Raw genomic sequence first — 22,679 nt, 5'->3', positions numbered from 1 at the left:
CACCGGCTGGAACATTTCTCACACTTCACCACCCACCCACGCCAGAAAGACAGCCCAAAACATCTCTCAGAAAAATGCCTGACATACTTTGCCAACCCCCCCATCTGCTAGAGCATTCATGCTCAGCAGCAAAACACAAGGTCTGATAGCTATCCACCAGGATCAAAAGGAAACAACAACTGACCATCCCATTCCCCAACATCTGTGCAAAACCATGGCTGCATCACCTCATACCAAACATCAACCATATGCACCACAAAATCATTTCCATCCACTTCACCCATAACAAACCTCCCTGTCTTCAAAACTTGTGGCATTGCAACATCTAGCATCCCATTCATCAACACCAGTGAAGGCCAGGTTCCAGCATTTTGACCTTTATACACACCAAAATCCACATCCTTTCCAACAGCATTTTCCACAAGCACTTCCAGCTCTTGTACTTCAGGCATCTCCTCACAACCATATAGCTCAACTGGTTCAGAATCCTTGTCATCCAGGGACTTTGCCTTTAGCATTTCAGCAACACACAAAGAAGCCTTTGTTACACTCTCAACCATATTTGTATCCATGTCTATCTTTGGTTCCTGTTCATCATCAAGGCTAGCAACTTCCCACATATCATCCTCAAGCACAATACTCTCCTCACAACGCTCTTCATCAGCCAAATCAACATGCATACCTTCTTGAGTGCTGCCAACCCCCCTGGTATCATCGTCCAAAGACTCCTCAGCACACAATGCATCAGATGGAAAAACATCCTCATCATTCATCATCACAGGTACCAGACCACCATCAAGCTGTTCAAAAAAATCCAAGATAATAGAATCTTCCTCCATACTCTCCATATCCGCATCACAAGTCATCTTCACTTCATCATGACAAGTCTCTACCCCATCCTCCTCCCTTGTAGAATCTGACAAAGAATCATCCTCAAAGCATTCTATATCCAGCTCCTCTTCCTTCTTATCATCAGCCAATCCCAAGGCATCATCCTCTTTGCTTCCATGTGCATGCATGTCATCCAAATTACTGTCATGTACAGCTATGTCCAAATCCAAAGAAGAATCCACTGGCAACTCCTTATCTGCAAAAGTCTCAAACCTTGATCCAGATTCCTCATCTTGCTTTTCATCCACCTTCACCTGATTTAAAGACTTTGGAAAAAAATCAGAAGGCACATAGAACATCCCCCTTTGTACCTGTATCGGCCTTTGAGGCTCCTGTCTTATCAAACTTTGCATAGGACTCTTATCCACCTCAACCAAATTTACTTGCATATCCCTTGCAGACAAAACACCTTCATACGGATAAATACCCATCTCCATCTGCTTCAAAACCTTGCCTTCCTTTTCCCTAGCAACCCTAACTGCATCATCAAATGACCTGGGATTCTTCAACTCAACCCTGACCTTCAAATGGGGTAGCAAACCATCAATAAACAAGCTTTTCTTCAGAAAAATAGGAGGAACTTCCTGCTTCAATGTCATACACCACTTACTCCACAGACATGTAAATACCTTCACAAAATCATCCAGTGATTGCCCATGTACCTGCTTCAAGATGCTTAACTCCTGCCAAAGCACACTAGAATCCTCCACTTGCTGAAAACGCTCCAAAAGGCCTTCTTTCAACCTGTCTAAGGTCAAAACACCATGTGGCTCACATGCCGCATCCTGTGCTTCAAAATCCTTAAGCCAGCTTCGGGCATCTCCCTTCAAAAAAATCTTTACTAACCTCAGAACCTGCTCTTCATCTGTCACATGATTGCTAATGCATGCCGACTCCATTTGCTCCAAAAAGTCACACACATCCTCATCCTTCCTGCCATGAAACTCCGGATAAGACCACATCATGAAAACCTGTAACATTCCCTGAGCTCTCCTCAGTGGAACATACGCCCTTCCAGGCAAAGAACAACACTAGAGCAATCCTCTGTGGAGGCACCAGAAGAATGTGAGGTGAAAAAAAGAAGAAAAGACCACTGCCTCTATAGCCCTTCACCTCCCAAACTTGGAAAACAACAACACGAACGGAGGCACCACCAGCCACCGGCTGGAATGTTTCTCACAGTTCACCACCCACCCACGCCAGAAAGATAGCACAAAACAGGGGCACCATAGACCAAGCAAACACCCAGCAATATATTTCCCAGTCAAAACATCATACAAGCTTCTCCCGACACAGAAGCCTTACTCACACAACCATACAAACACTCAGGCCTGGATTTACTGCCAAGGGAATTCCACCACGGCCACACCACCTCTTGGATTCAGCCTTGCATCTGATGACCAAGCCTCTGCAACCACGAACACATCAACACTCTAACCTGCATTGCCGAGGATACACCACATCCCCAATCACCACGAACCTCTTGCCTGCGTGCTGTATCAATCACATCAAAAAGAACCCGGCCACTCACTCTCTTCAGAAGGCGCCCCACCAGCTAACCTTCAACTCTCTTTGCAGCCCATCACTTCTGCATGTGTCGCCAGTAGCAGCTAGACCATCATCTCTCTCTGTGCTGATCCTCTGCCAGCCACTTCCTCACTTCCTCTTGCAGCTTATCTGCAGTGCTTCCGGCCCCACCAGCCAAGCAGCAACACTGTTCTTCTCTTCCAATCGGCACCCTCTTACGCTATCCACTGTCAGCTTTAGCTTTCGATCTTCAGCACCTATATAGGCCTCCACATCCGGCTTCACCTACGCGGCCCACACCAGCCCACGCTTTGCCAGCCTGTCACCTTCCTTTGTCTTGCATCCAGCTGCACCTGCAACTGCACATCCCCAGCTCTTCCTCTGTTGTGCCAACACCTCAAAGGCACTCACCCATGCTCTGCGCTCCACGCTCCTCTAGTGGTCTTCTCTGCACGCCTACAGCGCCTTTAACACCAGCTCCCACACGGCTTCACCTAGCCAGTCAACTTTTCACCAGCCCCCCACGAGACCCAGGCGGACCCCTTGCTCTCACCTGCAACAGCACTATCTGCTCTTCATCCCAACTCCTAAGGCGGCCACCCTCTTTGGTGCTTCCACACATGACTCCCTACCGGCTCAACTCTGCAGTCTGTCCGCTTCACCAAGCTTGTCAACCAGGCCTCTCTTTGGCGGCTTCTTTCGCTACACCAGTAGCTGCTCGACCACGCTGCTCTCACTTCTCTCCTTGCGCTTCTCTTCTTGCGCTTCAGCTATGCCAGCCCACACGACCACACTCCTCTCTTCACACGGGAGGCCCCACCACCAGTTGCAGCCCGTCAGCCCGACTACTAGCTGTGCTCACCAAGGCGCCTGCACATACGGCTGCGCTCCACAAGGGACGCCCCCGGCTCCACAAGCGGCTACCTGACGGCTCCCTAGTGTCACCAACCACATAACTCTCTCTGTGTGTACCCGCTGCTACGCCCGAGAGCCCCCACGCTGTCACCTCTTGTCGCCAGCCTGAACCTGCAACTCTGGCGGTCCTTACACTTCACAAGGCGTGTCCAGCCTCTGCTTCTTGTACCCAGGGCGTGCACCCTTCACCACAGTGCCTGCGCCTACACGTTCAACGAGACCCCCCACTAAACACGAGGCGACAGCATCTTTTCTATCTCCCGGGCCAAGTCCCATGCTTCGCTGCTTTGCCAACTTTCCATAGAGTACCATTGTTGTGCTGGCCATTAAATAAGCCTCCAAGTGGCTTTTCTTTGGTTGGCCACGTTTATCATTATTTATTATTTAGCTTAAAGCCTAAGAGATGGCCATCCTCACACCTCCATTTCACACCAATGCTCAATGCTACCTTGGCCACATCAATAATTTCTCCCCACGCTTTCACATCTTCAAATGCGACCTTCCGAGTGCCCATTGTATTTTCGACGTGCCCACACATATCAAGTGGCCGAATAGCTGAAACCATCTCAAATGAACTACGTTCCAGACAGGCCTGCAACAACAACAAGCCCAAAACCAAACCGTCCACCCTGTACATCTGCCAGCGCATTCCCAAACAAATCCTTCACACATGCCATGCACACGTATATACACAAGCCCAAAACACTTCTCAGAAAAATGCCTGACACCAGCTGCTCATCTCATCAAAGACATGCTTACCCTCAACTCACATGTAGCAGGGTTATAACACCTGTATCCCTTTTGCTCAAGGGAATATCCAATAAGCACACATTTTTCAGCTTTTGGATCCAGCTTAGTTCTCAGCTCATTTAGCACATGCACATATGCAATGCATCCAAAGACTTTCAGATGAGACAAATCAGGTTTTCTTCCCTAGTAAACCTCTCCTCTGGGAGTTACATCATGTATGGCTGCAGTTGGAGTCCTGTTCATGATGTAAACAGCTGTAGAAATAGCCTCAGCCCAATAGCTATGCGGCATATTCTTCTCTTCCATCAATGCTCCCGCAATCTCAGCAATGTGCCTGTTTTTCTGCTTAGCAGAGTGTATCTGCATGTAAACTATCTCCGAATACCATTCTTCTTCAAAAATTCAGAGAACTCATTGGAGAAGTACTCTCCCCCTCCATCTGACCTTAGGCACTTTACATATTTTCCTGTTTGCTTTTCAACCAAAACTCTGAAATTCTGAAAGTGAGTGAACACCTCACTCTTCTCCTTCATGAAATATACCCACAATTTCCTTGTGTGGTCATCAATGAATGTCACATAATACCTGCAGCCTCCCATAGACATGGTCTTCGTAGGACCCCATACATCTGAATGCACAACATCTAGTGCATTTCTGCTCACATATCTGTTACATGGAAATACATGCTTTGTTTGCTTTCCAAATTGGCATGCTTCACATATTCTCTGCATACCTTCCACTTTAAATTTTGAGAGCCCTGTCACAATTCCTTTAGTCTGCATAGACTTCATTCTCTGCACATTCACATGTCCAATTCTTTTATGCCAAATGTTTGTGTCTGCAACATCGCAGCACTCATTTTAGGCATGTCTACATTTAACGTAAACATTCTGCCCACTCTGTTGTCTTTTGCAACCAACCTGCACTTGTCTTTAAAGTCTTCAACATAACAACCATCAGGGTAAAACCGAACCTGCAAACCTTGCTCAATCATTTGGCCAACTGAAACCAAATTCTTTGTTATGTTCGGAACGTGAAGTACATCTACAAGGTACTTCACTTTGCCATCCTGCATAGACAATGGCACATCTCCAACATGGGCGATTGGATGAGCAGTGTCATCCCCTGTTTCCACAAAACCTGGTCGTTCAAGGTTTTTCATCTCCTTGAACCACTTCCCATGACTTGTCATGTGGTTCGAAGCACCTGAATCCACATAATACCATACATCATCCTTTTTGTACTGCTTCAACATTTTTAGACATGGCATTCACGACATGGTGCATAACAAACAACCTTTCATTATCCTCACTACAAGACAATGCTGCCATACACGCGTTTCATACACGCGATAAATTACGAACGCGTGTATGGTCACGCCTATATTTGAATAGAATCGGGCGCGTGTATTTTAGCATTTAAGTTCGCGTGTATGTTTGCATTTATCAACGCGTGTATAAACGCGTTTATATACACGCAGTAATACACGCATCTATACACGGTAATATTCACGGATTAATACACGCTATTATACACGGATTAATACACGCCACTATACACGGATTAATACACGCATGGCAGAGAAAAACTGAAGAAAAATTGAATTCCTTTACAAAATTAAAAACTATTTTCTTTAAACCATCTCATAGTACATTACAGTATACATCATTACACAATCCCACTACATGCATTTACAACAATGAAATATATTCAAAAATAAATCATGCATATGAGATGATAGAAATGTCATCAATTTAGAACGTACAGTGACGGATTGATCTCATCTTCAATAAGATCCATCCTTGCCAAACGATCAACATCAATATCCATTTGATCAATTTGTAAGGCTACGATTAAATTTATTCCGCTATCAATATTCTGTACTCCATTGAAAATGGTATCGATGTCCTGATCATCCTCATCAACATCACCATCATCCTCAATGGTAGGGTCATTCTCATGATCATGAGAAATGGCATGCTCATCCTCATTATCATGATCATCTCTTATTTCTTGATCATCGATCACAACATCTTCAATGGCATGTTCGACATCATCTTCATTGCGGCTTGTTACATCCTCCATATGCTCCATATCAGTGAATGTATTATACATCACTTTGGAACGTGGTGCAATAGGGATGACGTACCACCATTTGATCTCATGCACCATTGGTAGATAGATAACCTACTCAAATACACATAGTACAGTAATTAATTAGCATATCAAAAGTCAAGGGTACGCAAGCTTAGATATATATGTACATGAAACACATTAGTAAAAAAATGCATACCTGCTCACATTGTTGTGGCAATACGAGCCTATCTTTCTTTGTTTGCCAGAACTTTGTAGAGTCAATAGTTACATATCCACTTGCATGGCGTTTTATCGTTGCATCAGGCCCTTTTTCCACCACGTTCATTTGCCATTTGACATCCAAAACATACACAAAGAAGCGACGAAAGTCAAGCCTAAATATGTCTTGGATTATGCCACAATAATCATCCATTTTTCCATTAGCTCCCTCAAAGCTACTAATGACACCGCAATCTTGTGTATTTCTCTTTTCATCAATTCTTTGTGTTCGAAAATGCTTGCCTTCACACCATATAGCATTGAACATAGTGCACTGGACCAAAATAGAAGCAATATTTGTGTAAGCAATGTGAATAAATATTAAAAGCAAATCACTTACAACTAATGCAAAACATTAGTTCTATGTACCTTTGATATGCATCCTCGTGCATACTCCCATTCTTCCGCCGTGATATGCAGCCCCTCGTCGCTCTCTGCTCTCTCCATTTCCTCATGCAACCAATCAACATGGATATCATTCGGAAGTGTTGCTAGATGCTTAGGGTACGCCTTTCGAGAGCCATGTTGCCTTCGAAAGAGAGCTCTTTCTGCTTGCCTTTTTGTCTTTGCATCCTCATATCTTGTAACCCATCTGCTCATCACAACACTATTAAGGATACAAGTGAAATTGAGATCATCAATCAATGTTCTGTCAATTACTTTACTCTGTCCTTTTCCTTGAGGCACAATAGAGGTCATCCTCAAGTCCTCTTCATTGCTCCATAGTCGTGGCAAAGAGCTGTCCACCTGACCAAGAAATTCTGAAATATATACAAGAGACTCTTGTATCAACCAACCCTCGGCCATGCTTCCTTCAGGCCTTGCACTTTGCCTCACAAAGTCTTTTAAGGTCTTCATGAAGCGCTCTAGGAAGAACATCCAGCGTGCATGCACAGTACCACATAAAGCAATTTCGTCCACTAAATGCACAATGAGATGTAGTTGACTTGTGAGAATGGTTCGCGGAAAAGTCTCCTCTACCAAACAAACCACCTCCACTGCCATAACACGCGCATCATCCAACGTGGCTGGATCAATTGCTTTGGAACTAACATATCTGAAAAATAAATAAATAGTACGTTATACCTCATGCATGTTCATTTTGCAAGGTATAATGAAGGGTGATCTGAGCATGGGTTTTACATACCTCACAAGCTCGCCCATCTTATAAATACATTTTTTCAAACTCTTATTTGCACAATGGTCGATGCTAGTAGGTAGTATGAACTGCGCACATAAGAGCACATGTATGTATGGTTTATGGCATTACAAAATTTAATTTCAACGTACGTACAAGACTTGGAAAACACTTACTTGAAGCATCTTGTGCCAATCGTGGGACTTCAACCCATATAGTTGCTCAACGCCTCTTTTCTTAGTGGTTGTAAAGGCTCCCTTCAATGATCTCATGCATCCAGTGGGAGTACGCAAAGTGGTGATGGCCTGCTTTACCTGCTTCTCCTCTTTCTTTGATATAATCCATGGTGCAGGCGGAAGACGAACGTGCCCACCCACCTCTCGTGGCCAAGCTTGACGCATACGTCCCTGCGACCCGCAAGTCCTCATGTACGCTAACATTGTCTCGTTTACCAATAATATGTTCCCAAATACCAGATCCCACATTCTTGAAGATGTGAATGGGATCAAGAAGATGGTTGATCTTAAGATGGGTCCAATATGGCAGCCGAAAAAAAATGGAGTACCTACACAAGGGATTGCTCTATGTGACCTTTAATCCAATTAGAGACTACACAAAACAAGATTGAAAAAACATCACTATACCTGTTTATGCCATCTGGAGGAAGAATAGTTGTAGACTCCCAAATACGCTTCCAATCTTTTGCACGAAGTGTTTGTGGAGGAATGTTACTCTTACTAGCAACATATTTAGGATGATCTGAGGGGAGAAATCGATGATGATCATCGAATATAGTCTTACACAAACCGTCAGCATACTCATGTACTAACGAAGGGCCACAAACAGGACATGCATGTTTACCCGATGTTTTCAAACCTGTTAAAATATAAATAAAAGTTAGAATAATAAAGTCAAACCGTCTAATTAATATATATAGCCCATAGTAATAGAGTAGGGAGGTAATTAGAATTCTTACCAGAACAATCGCTGTATCCTGGAAAGTCATGCATTGTCCACATCAACACTGCTGTTAAGTCGAAGTGTCAAGAGGAGGGAGGCCTACTAATGTCCACCACCGCAACACCTCTCCATAGTTCCTCCAACTCATCAATCAATGGTTCAAGATAAACATCCATATGCTTGACTTTATGTTTCCCTGGAATTAGAAGGGATAACATAAGATGTCCCTTCTTGATCGCCATTGATGGTGGAAGGTTGTAATTCACCAACAAAACTGGCCACACGCTGTATGCGGTGCTTTTGAAACCAAATGGATTCACTCCATCCATACCCAGGCCAAGTCTCAAGTTTCTGGGCTCTGTTTTAAAGCTGGGCCACTCATCTTCAATATGCTTCCAAGCAGGAGTGTCTGCAGGAATTCTCCACATGCCATCATCCGATCGATGTGAGGAATGCCATGACATGAGCTCTTCTATGGATTTGCACTTGAACATGTGTTTGATGCGAGGAATTATAGGAAAGTGTCGCAAGACTTTACGAGGTACATCAAAACTCTTCATATCTGTTCTGTACCTTGCTTCACCACAAGTGGGACAATGTAGAGCCTCCTTATGCGTCCCACGAAAGAGAATGCAATCATTGATGCATGCATGTATTTTTTCATAATCCAGTCCGTCACATAGCGCCTCGCTATGTCTCTTGAGGTGGGTAGTCTATTTTCCTTTGGAAGCATGTTTTTGATAATAGCCTGCATCCAATATCATCAATTATAATTAGTCTTGAATCCTAAACCTTAAACCACTAATTCAAATTTGTAAGTTAGAATGCTTACTTCAACAATGCGTCAAGACTTGCATTGCTCCATCCATAAACTGTTTGTATATTAAGTAGTTCAAGTGAAGCACGTAAAACAGAGAATGTGCACCCTTCAAACACCGGTGTCGATGAAGCCTTATAAAGATGCTCTTGTTCCATATCATCGTCGTCCATACCTTTGGGATCATCCTTAAAAAGATTTCGCACCATATCATCAAGCACCTCCTCTTCCACAACTTCGTGGGGTGCAGGGCTCTTGTCATCCCTTTCCCACTCATCTCTGACAATAGATCCCGAAGCTCCAGCATCATCTCGTCGACGCTTTACGTGCTCTCGTCGCGCGAGGGTACCATGTTAGGGTGTGGTACTGCATCCTGCTTCAATTAGAGTTTATATATTACAACTCTATTAATTTAATTTGGATACCATGAGTCATTTGAATACCATCAATTTACATCTACTCACCTCTAAACCTGTTTGATTCCATTCTCCATACATGGAGATGTGATTCAAGGTAATTCGACGTGCTCGTACAATGCATCCTTGACATCGATTACACATACATTTGATCCGTTGTCCCAACCACACATCGCGATTACGATGACGCATTGTCTCATCTTCTCCAGAACTGCTTGAAGAGGTTGATGACATCCTGTGTACAAACCAGAAAACACAAAATCATAATATGTTTTTAATGAAAGTATAAAAATCGCGTGTATTGACGCGACTATTTCCTAAAAATTGCGTGTATTAACGCGGCTACTTCCTAAAAATCGTGTGTATTAACGCGGGTAATTTCTGCAAAACGCGTGTATAAACGCAGCTAAAATATCATACACGCGAATATACACGCGTTTATAAACGCGACGGTATGTTTAAACTAAAAATAGCCCGCCTTCCCCAAATATAGATTTTGAACTAACATATCAATACTGCTTGCGTTTTTGCCTGTTTTCGCCTCTTCCAACAGCAAGGAGGGAGCAGAGAAAGGAGCACACACGGGAGAAGGAGGGAGCAGAGAAGGAGCAGAGAAGACTCACTTTTTCAGAGGTGAGTCAGTTTGTCCTGTGCCTTGTCTCTTTCCTCAGATTTGTTTATGCTATTTGCTCTTTGCTTTTTGGGTTTGTCTCCGTCCTTTTGCTTCTGTGCACACGATTGGGTGAATGATTCTGACAGGGGCGACAATGGTCCTTTTATAAGGACACTTTGTCTTTGTCGGGGGTCGGTCCTTTTGAAAATCTTTTTTCGCAGGTCACGTGTAGAAACGCGTGTAAAAGCGCGTGTAATCTGTCTGCAGAGTCTATTCACGCGGATATACACGCGTTTCTGGACGGGTGTATACACGCGTTTTGTGACAGGTGTATACACGCGTTTCTGCACGGGTGTATACACGAGACTGCATTTCAGAATTCATGATTTGCAGGCAACACAACTGACTTGAATGATGATATTTGTGTGAGTCAAGAGACAGCCCATGATGTACATGAAGATGTTTGTTGCAGGTTCTTTATGGATATTCCAGGTTCTTCATCCGATCCATTTGCGTATAGCAATTGGCTGATGGAGATGCTGAATCATTTTGGGCGCCATCCTAGGCCGGTTGAGCTTACAGAGTATATGTATGCCCATCCCCCTCCTTCCCTGCCTGGTGTCTATACCCCTACCGCGAGTATCCAGGGCACTCCAGTGCCGTCTATTCCTCCAAGTCCGACGAGACGGCATGCAGCTTCTCCTCTTCCACGTCCACCGAGGAGACATACCTCGTCCCAGACACACTCACGTACACCCTCACAGCCACCATCACGTGCTCCCTCCAGAGCCACCGTCACGTCAGGGCTCACAGCCACCGTCACGTAGACAATCCCCCAGTCGTGACTCCACCCGCAGCAGTAGGAAGAGTGGGAGTGGAGGATGCGGCGGGTGCTTTTGTGGGGGAGGTAGTAGGGCACACGGTGAGAGAGGAGATAGAGGGAGAAGAGTTAGAGGAGACAGTTCGGAAGAGGAGGATATGAGAGAGATGGAGAGAGTGGTCTGCTATGATGTGACGGATAGGGGCGGGATAGTGATGGATGTGAGGGGGAGGGAGGTAATGGAGTACATGCGTGGGGTAGTATCAAACTCATATAGAAATTGTTTTATTAAATTTAAAGATCAAAATAGCCGATTAGTTGGGGAGGTGATAGAGGCTGTACATAGTCGGTACCCCAATCCCCCACATGCTACATTCTCGGATGTATGGGGAAGGACGCGAATAAGGGAGATCTTAAGTAATAAAAGATCTCACCTTAAAAAACTCGCGTACGATTATGTAGCTGCGGGTGGCTATCCTGCCGAGAAACCTGCCACCACTGCGCACAAACGCGAGTGGAAGGAGGCAAAGAAACGAGCAGAGGGTGGCGTGAAGAGCAGGCAGCATGTGGAGGCACGACGGATCCAGATGGAGACCATTGGATCTTCGCATTTCGGATCTGGCGGCGTCGAGTCATGGGAGGCAGAGTTCGTAAGTATCTTGCCACTTTATTTGATTGTTTACTTAATTCATTGATTCTATGATTGTTTTAATCTTACAAATTGTGTTGATTATGATACAGCGAGACGGGTTACGGGGAGGAAGCCCACAACCCACGATACTGCGTATGCTCGCCGGCATAGTAGACGTGACACGTGGGCCATCTTCAGAGCCGAGGGATGTATTACGGACGCGCAGTTTGAGATGGCCATGAGACCATACGGTTGACAGGTACTTGAAAATTCTAAACGAATGATTTTGGTTTATTGAATTACATATATATATACTTATATACTATATATTACTTGAACAGGCACAAGCTGCTGATGATCCACTGGCCGGCACTGTAGAGGGTGGACGTGAGCACTACTCATCAGACATTCCGACCGATGTGAGCTCATTTGGGCATGGAGGGAGCACCGAGTCATCATCTGGGTCTGAGTAGTACTCAGACTTATAGTATCACATTCCATATTGAGGATGTGATTGTATATATTTTTTGTAAACTGAAGCCATGGGCTACTTCGAGATATGGACTCCCTTGTATACATGTATGAAATTTTGATAGTAATATTGAATTGATTGATCGATAGTATTACATTCATGTCTGTCTTGAATTGTGTATTGACAATGTATGCATTCATGTCGTTCTTGTCTTAATCTCCCTCGTGCATATGTTCTTCGTGGATGGTCTAATGCACAAAAAAAAAATCCACAGGGGTGCTGGAATGCTGGAACAGTATTCAAGCACCAAATAGCACTCTGGATTATTTTTTTTGCTCTCTGTTCACGTGTATAAACGCGTTAGAACTGCTAAAACTCGCGTGTATCTACGCGGATACTCTGTAAAATACGCATGCATTAATGCGTCAAAACTGACAATTACGCGTGTATAAGCGCATCTAAATTAAAGAAACGCGTGTATAGACGCAGGTATCAACGCGTCTGAGACATCTGAACTGAACAGAACGCGGCTATACACCCGTGTATAAGCGCGTCTAAATTAAAAAAAGGCGTGTATAGCCGCATGTATTAACGCGTCTGTGAAAGAACGCGGCTACACACCCGTGTATAAGCACGTCTGAGAGGTGCTATATACGCGCTTTTACACGCATGTCTGTGGCCGCGATGATACACGCGCTGATACACGGGCCCGCTACTTTTTTTCACAAGTCATTTTTAGCGAAGCGCGGGTATGAGCCCGATCCCTTGTAGTGCCTCATTGTTTCTGCTTGAGGATGCATAGTTGTTTTGCTGCACTTTCCCATTTTGCATGTCAGCCTGCTTCTTATAACATTCTGCCTACACATGTCCAGGCTTACCACAATAAAAGCATTCACGTTGTCGTGCTGTGGCACGTCCATGTAGGGAAAATCTTCTCTGTGATCAATTCATATGAATTTAGAGACATGGACATGCAAGCAGTGATGTATAAATTGTACATGGGCTTGATATGCTAGTACTCTGTAAATAGGAGTTCAAATATAGTGTGATTTCAAGCATAAAGTGATACACTGGCATGGTTGATTTCTTTTGGGATATACAGGGCATTTAAAGACGGGACACTCTAATTCATGTGGATGCGGCCAGCGGTGGTTTTGTGGTACCATTTTTTTACCCAGAGATAGAGTGGGATTTTAGGTTACCATGTGTGAGGAGCATTGATGTGAGTGGCCATTATTGAGGCATGAGAAAAATAAATGAAATATATAAGATAAGTGGCCAATAAGATAAAGGGACACATGGAAGCTTTGTGAAGGGAAAGGTAGCCGCCAGCACGTGAAGGGAACTCGCTAGAAGGCTGGCGAGCTGGGCACTTGAAAATCGCTGAGGAGGTGCAGAAAAACTGGGGACCGCAGAGCTGCTGCAGAAGGGGAGGTAGCCTTGTGTGTGGGGGTCGCTTTGCTGAGGCGGTTCTCAGGCGAAGGTAACTGGCTGATGTGGGCAGCTAGGCGCAGCTAGGCGCAGCTGTGTGAAGGAGGTGCCGGTTCGTGAGAAGGGCGGCTGTGGTGTGAATAGAGGGTGTGAATAGAGAGAGGGCAGCTGTTCGCCAGGTTGAGGGGGGGTCGTCCGCAAGCGCTGGTGGCAGAGGGAGTTCGCCGTGTGGTGTGGGGGCTCACTGGGGTAGCGACTGGAAGGCAAGGGGTTGGAGGCAAATACAGAAGGCGGTTCTCAGGCGGGGGTGGCAGCAGCCATACGAGAGCAGCAACCACGAAGAGCTGGGAGGGGAAACAGGTTCAAAAAGAGCAACTGGGCGCAGCAGAAAGACAGTACCAAGGGAAGCAAAGCATGGGCTGCATTCAGCGTGCATAGCAGCGTTGTGGGCTCCTTCACCAATAGAGGTAAATTCAGTAGAACGGGTTGAATCTGCATTATGGACAGGGGCATTTCCTTCTGGAACATCTTCATAGCCAGCTGCTGCGGCACAAATTCCTGCCTGTGCTTCGTCTGCTACTTTAACTTGGAGGTTGTCTTCATATTCTGTGAGCCCCTTGTTTGCTTGATGGCCTCGAATTGTCAGAGGAGTTAAAGGGATTGCTGCAGAAAGCTGAGTGTCTGCAGGCTTGACTTATCATCAATAGAGGCAAGAAAATCAAAAATTATACCTTTTGCTTCTGCACTTCGTACATGTGCATGATCCCCTTCTGCGTGAGAGGTGTGACCTCAAGTAGCATAGGCTATTGCATCTTCTGCCAGTGAAGAGCAAAGTAAAGAGGTAGCTGCTGCTGGCGAGCATCGTAAGCAAGGTCGCCTGGTGATATTGGTAGTGGCTGAGCGGCACATGTCGTAGAGGTTGATGGTAAATCTGCGGATTTGGAAGAACAAATTAGCATGGTTTGGGTCTATGGACTGTTGCAGACAATCAATGATGTTTATGATGGTGCTTGGCTGACTCAAAGATCTATGTCTTTCAGAGATCAAAGGGCCACAATGTTTTGGTTTTTCTTGGATTTTGGAACCATATGATGATTGATTTGGTCATGTATACGAGGTGTCTATGTTGGCTTTGATTTTATAGTTTTGTTGGATGTTGAGCCTCTGATGCTCCATGATAGCCATGTGTATCTTCCATGTGAATACTATGAGGTGATTTTCTGGAGTGCAAAGCCATATGAGATGAGACATGCCAAGTTAATGTCAGTTTTTTTATATGCATCATGTGTCCAATATTGGCTTTGAGGATGCACATGTATAGTTGGGTACTCGATCTTTGATGGTACCAGCTTCTGCTGGTGATGCTCCTTGAAGAGCTATCTGTTTTGTTTTCTTGCTGGGATTTTTGGATGTAACTCTCACAGCCAGACACCCAGTGTGTTCCCAGCGACACCGCACACGTCACGACAGCTTTGGTGAACCCGACGTGAAACCGCTGGGGTGAGAGTACGTAGAGATGGCTAGCAAAATGGAGCATTTATATGCAGAGATGAAAGAGCTTGAAGAGCGGTTCAGGAAGATTGAAGAAGAAAAGCGAATTCAGGAAGCAGTGGAAATTGCAGTGCAATTGGTGTATGACAGGGTCAATATATTTGATGGTTACGATCCAGAAAGCTATCTAAGGTGTTATGAGACAGAGATGAAGAATCAAGGGGTTCCAGAAAACATGATGATCGCATCTTTTGCATACCTTGTGAGTCCTAATTTAAAAGATGAAGTGCTGGAACTAGCAGAGTATCACTCCAAACGATGGAATGATTTTGCAGATGCACTTATTTATGCGAGTTCCAGGTATAATGTGAGCTGTGATAGTGTTCCAGCAACAATCCGAGCCAATTTAGAAGCGGTTGTTGATGCATGTCTTATGGAGGACAATCAATTGCTATTCAAGGCTGATACAGAGATTGTGGAGGCTGTTTATGCTAAATTGGGACTGCAAAAAGCCATTAGTGAGCAACAAGGCCTTCACAATGCCAAAAGTGATGCTTTGCTACAGACTCAAAAAGATGCAATGGGTGAACTGTGCAAGTATAATCTGATTTCCTTGGGTGCAGACATACAGGGTCCTATAATCATACCACATGATGTATGTATGCCTATGCTTGAGGAGACACATTTGAAGGGTATTCCTCAGGTGTCGTATCATATGTGTGAAGAACAGCAGGAACCAATGCTTCTTGCTGAAAGCATGATTGCACAGTTTGAAGATCTAAGACAAGAAGAAGATGCTATCATTACTGCATTCTTATCTGGTTATGATGCTTATAAGCAGGATGATGTACATGAATATGCAGACGGGCCACAAGTATGTGTGATTGATTTAGAGGGGGTGAGTGATATGGGTGATTCCAACAGTGATGTTGCTTCTGAAGCTGGTTGCCAAGGTTCTTTGGATTTGGGTTATTCTGGAATGCTAACAGGGTGTTCCAACAATAAACAGGGTGATGCTATGTCATCAGTGTCAGGGTTACCTTGCAACCACATTTGTGAGCAACAATCTCGAGCTTGGAAGCCTGTTTATGATGATGATTTGGAGAGGGAAATTGAATCTGTCTTTTTGGATCATGCAGGGTTCAATGACATACAGATTCAAGGGTACTTGGGTGAGGGACCCATAATTCTAAGCCCATCTGCAGACAGGTATCAAGATAACATGCACGATATGCAAAGTGTGGTCACAGAGTCTCAAGAGGCTGCATATGAGCAACCAAATGGATATAGCTATGGGGGTATGAATGTTCATGATAATCAATACGTGGGATTGCAAGATGATAATGGCTTCAATGTGATTGATCCTGGATTGGATGCTATCTTAGATGATGCATTGGATGATTTCATGGTATATAATAGATCCCCATCAGCTTTGGTGAACCCGACGTGAAACCGCTGGGGTGAGAGTACGTAGAGATGGCTAGCAAAATGGAGCATTTATATGCAGAGATGAAAGAGCTTGAAGAGCGGTTCAGGAAGATTGAAGAAGAAAAGCGAATTCAGGAAGCAGTGGAAATTGCAGTGCAATTGGTGTATGACAGGGTCAATATATTTGATGGTTACGATCCAGAAAGCTATCTAAGGTGTTATGAGACAGAGATGAAGAATCAAGGGGTTCCAGAAAACATGATGATCGCATCTTTTGCATACCTTGTGAGTCCTGATTTAAAAGATGAAGTGCTGGAACTAGCAGAGTATCACTCCAAACGATGGAATGATTTTGCAGATGCACTTATTTATGCGAGTTCCAGGTATAATGTGAGCTGTGATAGTGTTCCAGCAACAATCCGAGCCAATTTAGAAGCGGTTGTTGATGCATGTCTTATGGAGGACAATCAATTGCTATTCAAGGCTGATACAGAGATTGTGGAGGCTGTTTATGCTAAATTGGGACTGCAAAAAGCCATTAGTGAGCAACAAGGCCTTCACAATGCCAAAAGTGATGCTTTGCTACAGACTCAAAAAGATGCAATGGGTGAACTGTGCAAGTATAATCTGATTTCCTTGGGTGCAGACATACAGGGTCCTATAATCATACCACATGATGTATGTATGCCTATGCTTGAGGAGACACATTTGAAGGGTATTCCTCAGGTGTCGTATCATATGTGTGAAGAACAGCAGGAACCAATGCTTCTTGCTGAAAGCATGATTGCACAGTTTGAAGATCTAAGACAAGAAAAAGATGCTATCATTACTGCATTCTTATCTGGTTATGATGCTTATAAGCAGGATGATGTACATGAATATGCAGACGGGCCACAAGTATGTGTGATTGATTTAGAGGGGGTGAGTGATATGGGTGATTCCAACAGTGATGTTGCTTCTGAAGCTGGTTGCCAAGGTTCTTTGGATTTGGGTTATTCTGGAATGCTAACAGGGTGTTCCAACAATAAACAGGGTGATGCTATGTCATCAGTGTCAGGGTTACCTTGCAACCACATTTGTGAGCAACAATCTCGAGCTTGGAAGCCTGTTTATGATGATGATTTGGAGAGGGAAATTGAATCTGTCTTTTTGGATCATGCAGGGTTCAATGACATACAGATTCAAGGGTACTTGGGTGAGGGACCCATAATTCTAAGCCCATCTGCAGACAGGTATCAAGATAACATGCACGATATGCAAAGTGTGGTCACAGAGTCTCAAGAGGCTACATATGAGCAACCAAATGGATATAGCTATGGGGGTATGAATGTTCATGATAATCAATACGTGGGATTGCAAGATGATAATGGCTTCAATGTGATTGATCCTGGATTGGATGCTATCTTAGATGATGCATTGGATGATTTCATGGTATATAATAGATCCCCATCAGCTTTGGGCTCTTCTATGCTTGATGCTAGTCAACTGTTGGTTGCAAGTGAGGATGAGCAGGTGTTATGTAAGCCAAATGATTGTGATGAGATTGATTCAGATCTGGAGGCTATTCTCGATGATGCCTTGTTGGACTTTCTATGTGTTGATGCTTTTCCGTCTTTGGATGAGAAGAATGAATGTTTGTGAGTGGGTGAGCTGGATCCAGGCAAGGTAGATTTGGATGGGATGTTACCAAATGTGTGTTCCATGCTGTTGATGCAGTTGTTATTTGGTGTGGCCATACAATATGTGGTGCAAAGGCTTCAAACATGGCCTGAGGAAAATTTTGAAGCAAATCATTTTGAAGAGCATCCCACTTTGAATGATGAGGGTCATTATGCATATGCAGCGAATCTAAGTGAGGATAGGGCTTCATATGAGCAAAGGAAATGGCACATATGCCAAAAGCGATTGGTATTTGATCCAGGTGGGAAAGCAGAACCATTCAGATGTGATTGCTAAGATACAGGACCTGTGTGGCACATACCAGAGGATGTGCAGGTTTAGAGGGGGCGGATGTCGTGCTGTGGCACGTCCATGTAGGGAAAATCTTCTCTGTGATCAATTCATATGAATTTAGAGACATGGACATGCAAGCAGTGATGTATAAACTGTACATGGGCTTGATATGCTAGTACTCTGTAAATAGGAGTTCAAATATAGTGTGATTTCAAGCATAAAGTGATACACTGGCATGGTTGATTTCTTTTGGGATATACAGGGCATTTAAAGACGGGACACTCTAATTCATGTGGATGCGGCCAGCGGTGGTTTTGTGGTACCATTTTTGTACCCAGAGATAGAGTGGGATTTTAGGTTACCATGTGTGAGGAGCATTGATGTGAGTGGCCATTATTGAGGCATGAGAAAAATAAATGAAATATATAAGATAAGTGGCCAATAATATAAAGGGACACATGGAAGCTTTGTGAAGGGAAAGGTAGCCGCCAGCACGTGAAGGGAACTCGCTAGAAGGCTGGCGAGCTGGGCACTTGAAAATCGCTGAGGAGGTGCAGAAAAACTGGGGACCGCAGAGCTGCTGCAGAAGGGGAGGTAGCCTTGTGTGTGGGGGTCGCTTTGCTGAGGCGGTTCTCAGGCGAAGGTAACTGGCTGATGTGGGCAGCTAGGCGCAGCTAGGCGCAGCTGTGTGAAGGAGGTGCCGGTTCGTGAGAAGGGCGGCTCTGGTGTGAATAGAGGGTGTGAATAGAGAGAGGGCAGCTGTTCGCCAGGTTGAGGGGGGGTCGTCCGCAAGCGCTGGTGGCAGAGGGAGTTCGCCGTGTGGTGTGGGGGCTCACTGGGGTAGCGACTGGAAGGCAAGGGGTTGGAGGCAAATACAGAAGGCGGTTCTCAGGCGGGGGTGGCAGCAGCCATACGAGAGCAGCAACCACGAAGAGCTGGGAGGGGAAACAGGTTCAAAAAGAGCAACTGGGCACAGCAGAAAGACAGTACCAAGGGAAGCAAAGCATGGGCTGCATTCAGCGTGCATAGCAGCGTTGTGGGCTCCTTCACCAATAGAGGTAAATTCAGTAGAACGGGTTGAATCTGCATTATGGACAGGGGCATTTCCTTCTGGAACATCTTCATAGCCAGCTGCTGCGGCACAAATTCCTGCCTGTGCTTCGTCTGCTACTTTAACTTGGAGGTTGTCTTCATATTCTGTGAGCCCCTTGTTTGCTTGATGGCCTCGAATTGTCAGAGGAGTTAAAGGGATTGCTGCAGAAAGCTGAGTGTCTGCAGGCTTGACTTATCATCAATAGAGGCAAGAAAATCAGAAATTATACCTTTTGCTTCTGCACTTCGTACATGTGCATGATCCCCTTCTGCGTGAGAGGTGTGACCTCAAGTAGCATAGGCTATTGCATCTTCTGCCAGTGAAGAGCAAAGTAAAGAGGTAGCTGCTGCTGGCGAGCATCGTAAGCAAGGTCGCCTGGTGATATTGGTAGTGGTTGAGCGGCACATGTCGTAGAGGTTGATGGTAAATCTGCGGTTTTGGAAGAACAAATTAGCATGGTTTGGGTCTATGGACTGTTGCAGACAATCAATGATGTTTATGATGGTGCTTGGCTGACTCAAAGATCTATGTCTTTCAGAGATCAAAGGGCCACAATGTTTTGGTTTTTCTTGGATTTTGGAACCATATGATGATTGATTTGGTCATGTATACGAGGTGTCTATGTTGGCTTTGATTTTATAGTTTTGTTGGATGTTGAGCCTCTGATGCTCCATGATAGCCATGTGTATCTTCCATGTGAATACTATGAGGTGATTTTCTGGAGTGCAAAGCCATATGAGATGAGACATGCCAAGTTAATGTCAGTTTTTTTATATGCATCATGTGTCCAATATTGGCTTTGAGGATGCACATGTATAGTTGGGTACTCGATCTTTGATGGTACCAGCTTCTGCTGGTGATACTCCTTGAAGAGCTATCTGTTTTGTTTTCTTGCTGGGATTTTTGGATGTAACTCTCACAGCCAGACACCCACTGTGTTCCCAGCGACACCGCACACGTCACGACAACGTGCATCATTATATTGCCTTTGCCAATTTCCACATCCTCTTTGACTCCCCCTGCCTCTGAATTTGTCTCTTCCACCTGTGTGTTGTTGATGTTGTTGTTGTGTATTCTGGGACTGTTGTTGCTGCTGCTGCTGTGACCATAATTCTGATTACCTATTCGGCCACCTCCTTGATCGCATCCACGGCCTCCTCTACCTCGTCCTCTACCTGAACTTATGTAGAAGGCTTGTTGCTCTGAACTATTTTTGTTTTGTGAGTGAAGACTGTTGGTCTTCACCCAAGCTCTTCTCTTCTATAATAAGCATAGATACCAAATCTGTAAAGTTGGGAATGTTTTACCGAGTCTGAATAGACGTCTTGAACGCCTTGTATTGTGGTCGAAGACCACGTAGACAGATTTCCACCTTATCATCATCATCTACTGACACACCAATAGATGCAAGGGATTCCACAATACCCTTTATCTTCAATGCATAGTCATTCACAGACATGCTCTTTTTCTCCACATCTTTTTCTCCACAGTATGAAGTTCATTCTTCAGCTGTATCTTACGTGCCTTGGCATTTGTTTCATAGAGTTTTACCAAGGTGTCCCATGCCTCCTTGGGAGACTTGGCATCCTGAATGTGCCCAATCATGGTGTCCTGTATACTAATGAAGAGCCAATACATAACTTTCCTAGCTCCTTGGTTCCAGTCTTTAAACTGTTTCACATGTGCAGCAGTTGGATTTATGTCCGGTATCTCCGGTGCCTCTTCATGCTCACCTTCTATGTAGTCCCAATAGCCCTTTCCCATCAAGAAATTCGTCAACCTGAACCTCCAAGCATGGAAGTTGTTCTTATCAAGCTTCTTTGCCACAATCTGGGTTATGCCATCATTTGACATCTTGCCAGGCACACAAATTTACCAAAAATAGCACTCTGGTTTGTCTTGCACAAACTACTGTATTTCCTGCAGCGGTACTGTAGTACTCTCAAATGTCACAACCAGTGACTTCAATATGCATACATACACCCAATGGCAACTGTTGGCCTCTTTGCAGCACCCACAATGTCTGCACAGCCAATCTGTCTTCCTGCAGTTCTTAAAACAAAGTTCTGCAGAGAATCGATGACTTACCTGTCGCAGTGCTCGAAATCGCCTGCTTTCTGAAAAACGGAGGTCCAGACGTGCCCGAAACGCATTTTTGGCCCAGAAAATTCTGTCCGATAGCTTTACTCCCGTGAAGAAAGCTCCTCAATCAGAGGTTGTTTGCCGGTGCTCCTTACAAGGGTGTAGTCACCAACACAAATAGGAAAGAGTAGTTGAAACTCTTACCCTCGTACTGCTTCCTGTGGTTCTCTTGCTTGCAGCTCAGCCCTTAGCATGAACCAGCATGAACCAGGCTCTGATACCATGAAAAGATGCAGGCGCGAAGAGAGCTTGAGCTCTTGCAAGCACACACACACTCACAAAACCCTAATAGAGATCTCACACACAAGGTGAGAGGCTGAAAATCTTCTTCTTCTTCACTCAACACTCAACACACCATATACGAAGATAAGAGTACACATAATATGAAAGGTAAACCAATACATATACAAGGGTTCTCTATAGTGTGAACCCAACTAAATGAGCTGGCGCTATAACTATGCCAGTCTCTAGAATGGCTCTGTCACACACAGCCTGTCATCCCACTGGCCGCATATCACCCAAGATCTCACCAACCATGCCAGTGGTGTAAGTGTAGGGCCTATCCCCCAATCGGGTCATCAGTGTCCACCGCCTCACTAGACGAGCTCGATATCTCAACAGATGCATGGCCATGGCAAGGCAAGCTGAGATGTAGCAAAGCAAGCGCTTAGGCTTGGCTATGGTGATGCATGGCCGTGTGGTGAGGCATAGCCAAGCCTAGGCTACCAACAAAGCGAGGGAACAACCTTAGCTATGGCCATGTATGGCTATGGCTATGCATGGCCATGGCCATGCATCGCCATAGCCAAGCATAAGCCGGGAAGCATTTGTAGCTT

This window comes from Cibotium barometz, chromosome 22, assembly GCF_041138505.1.
Source record: "Cibotium barometz isolate CiBa-2024 chromosome 22, ASM4113850v1, whole genome shotgun sequence".
Classification (NCBI taxonomy): domain Eukaryota; kingdom Viridiplantae; phylum Streptophyta; class Polypodiopsida; order Cyatheales; family Cibotiaceae; genus Cibotium; species Cibotium barometz.
This window is presented reverse-complemented; position numbering follows the sequence as displayed.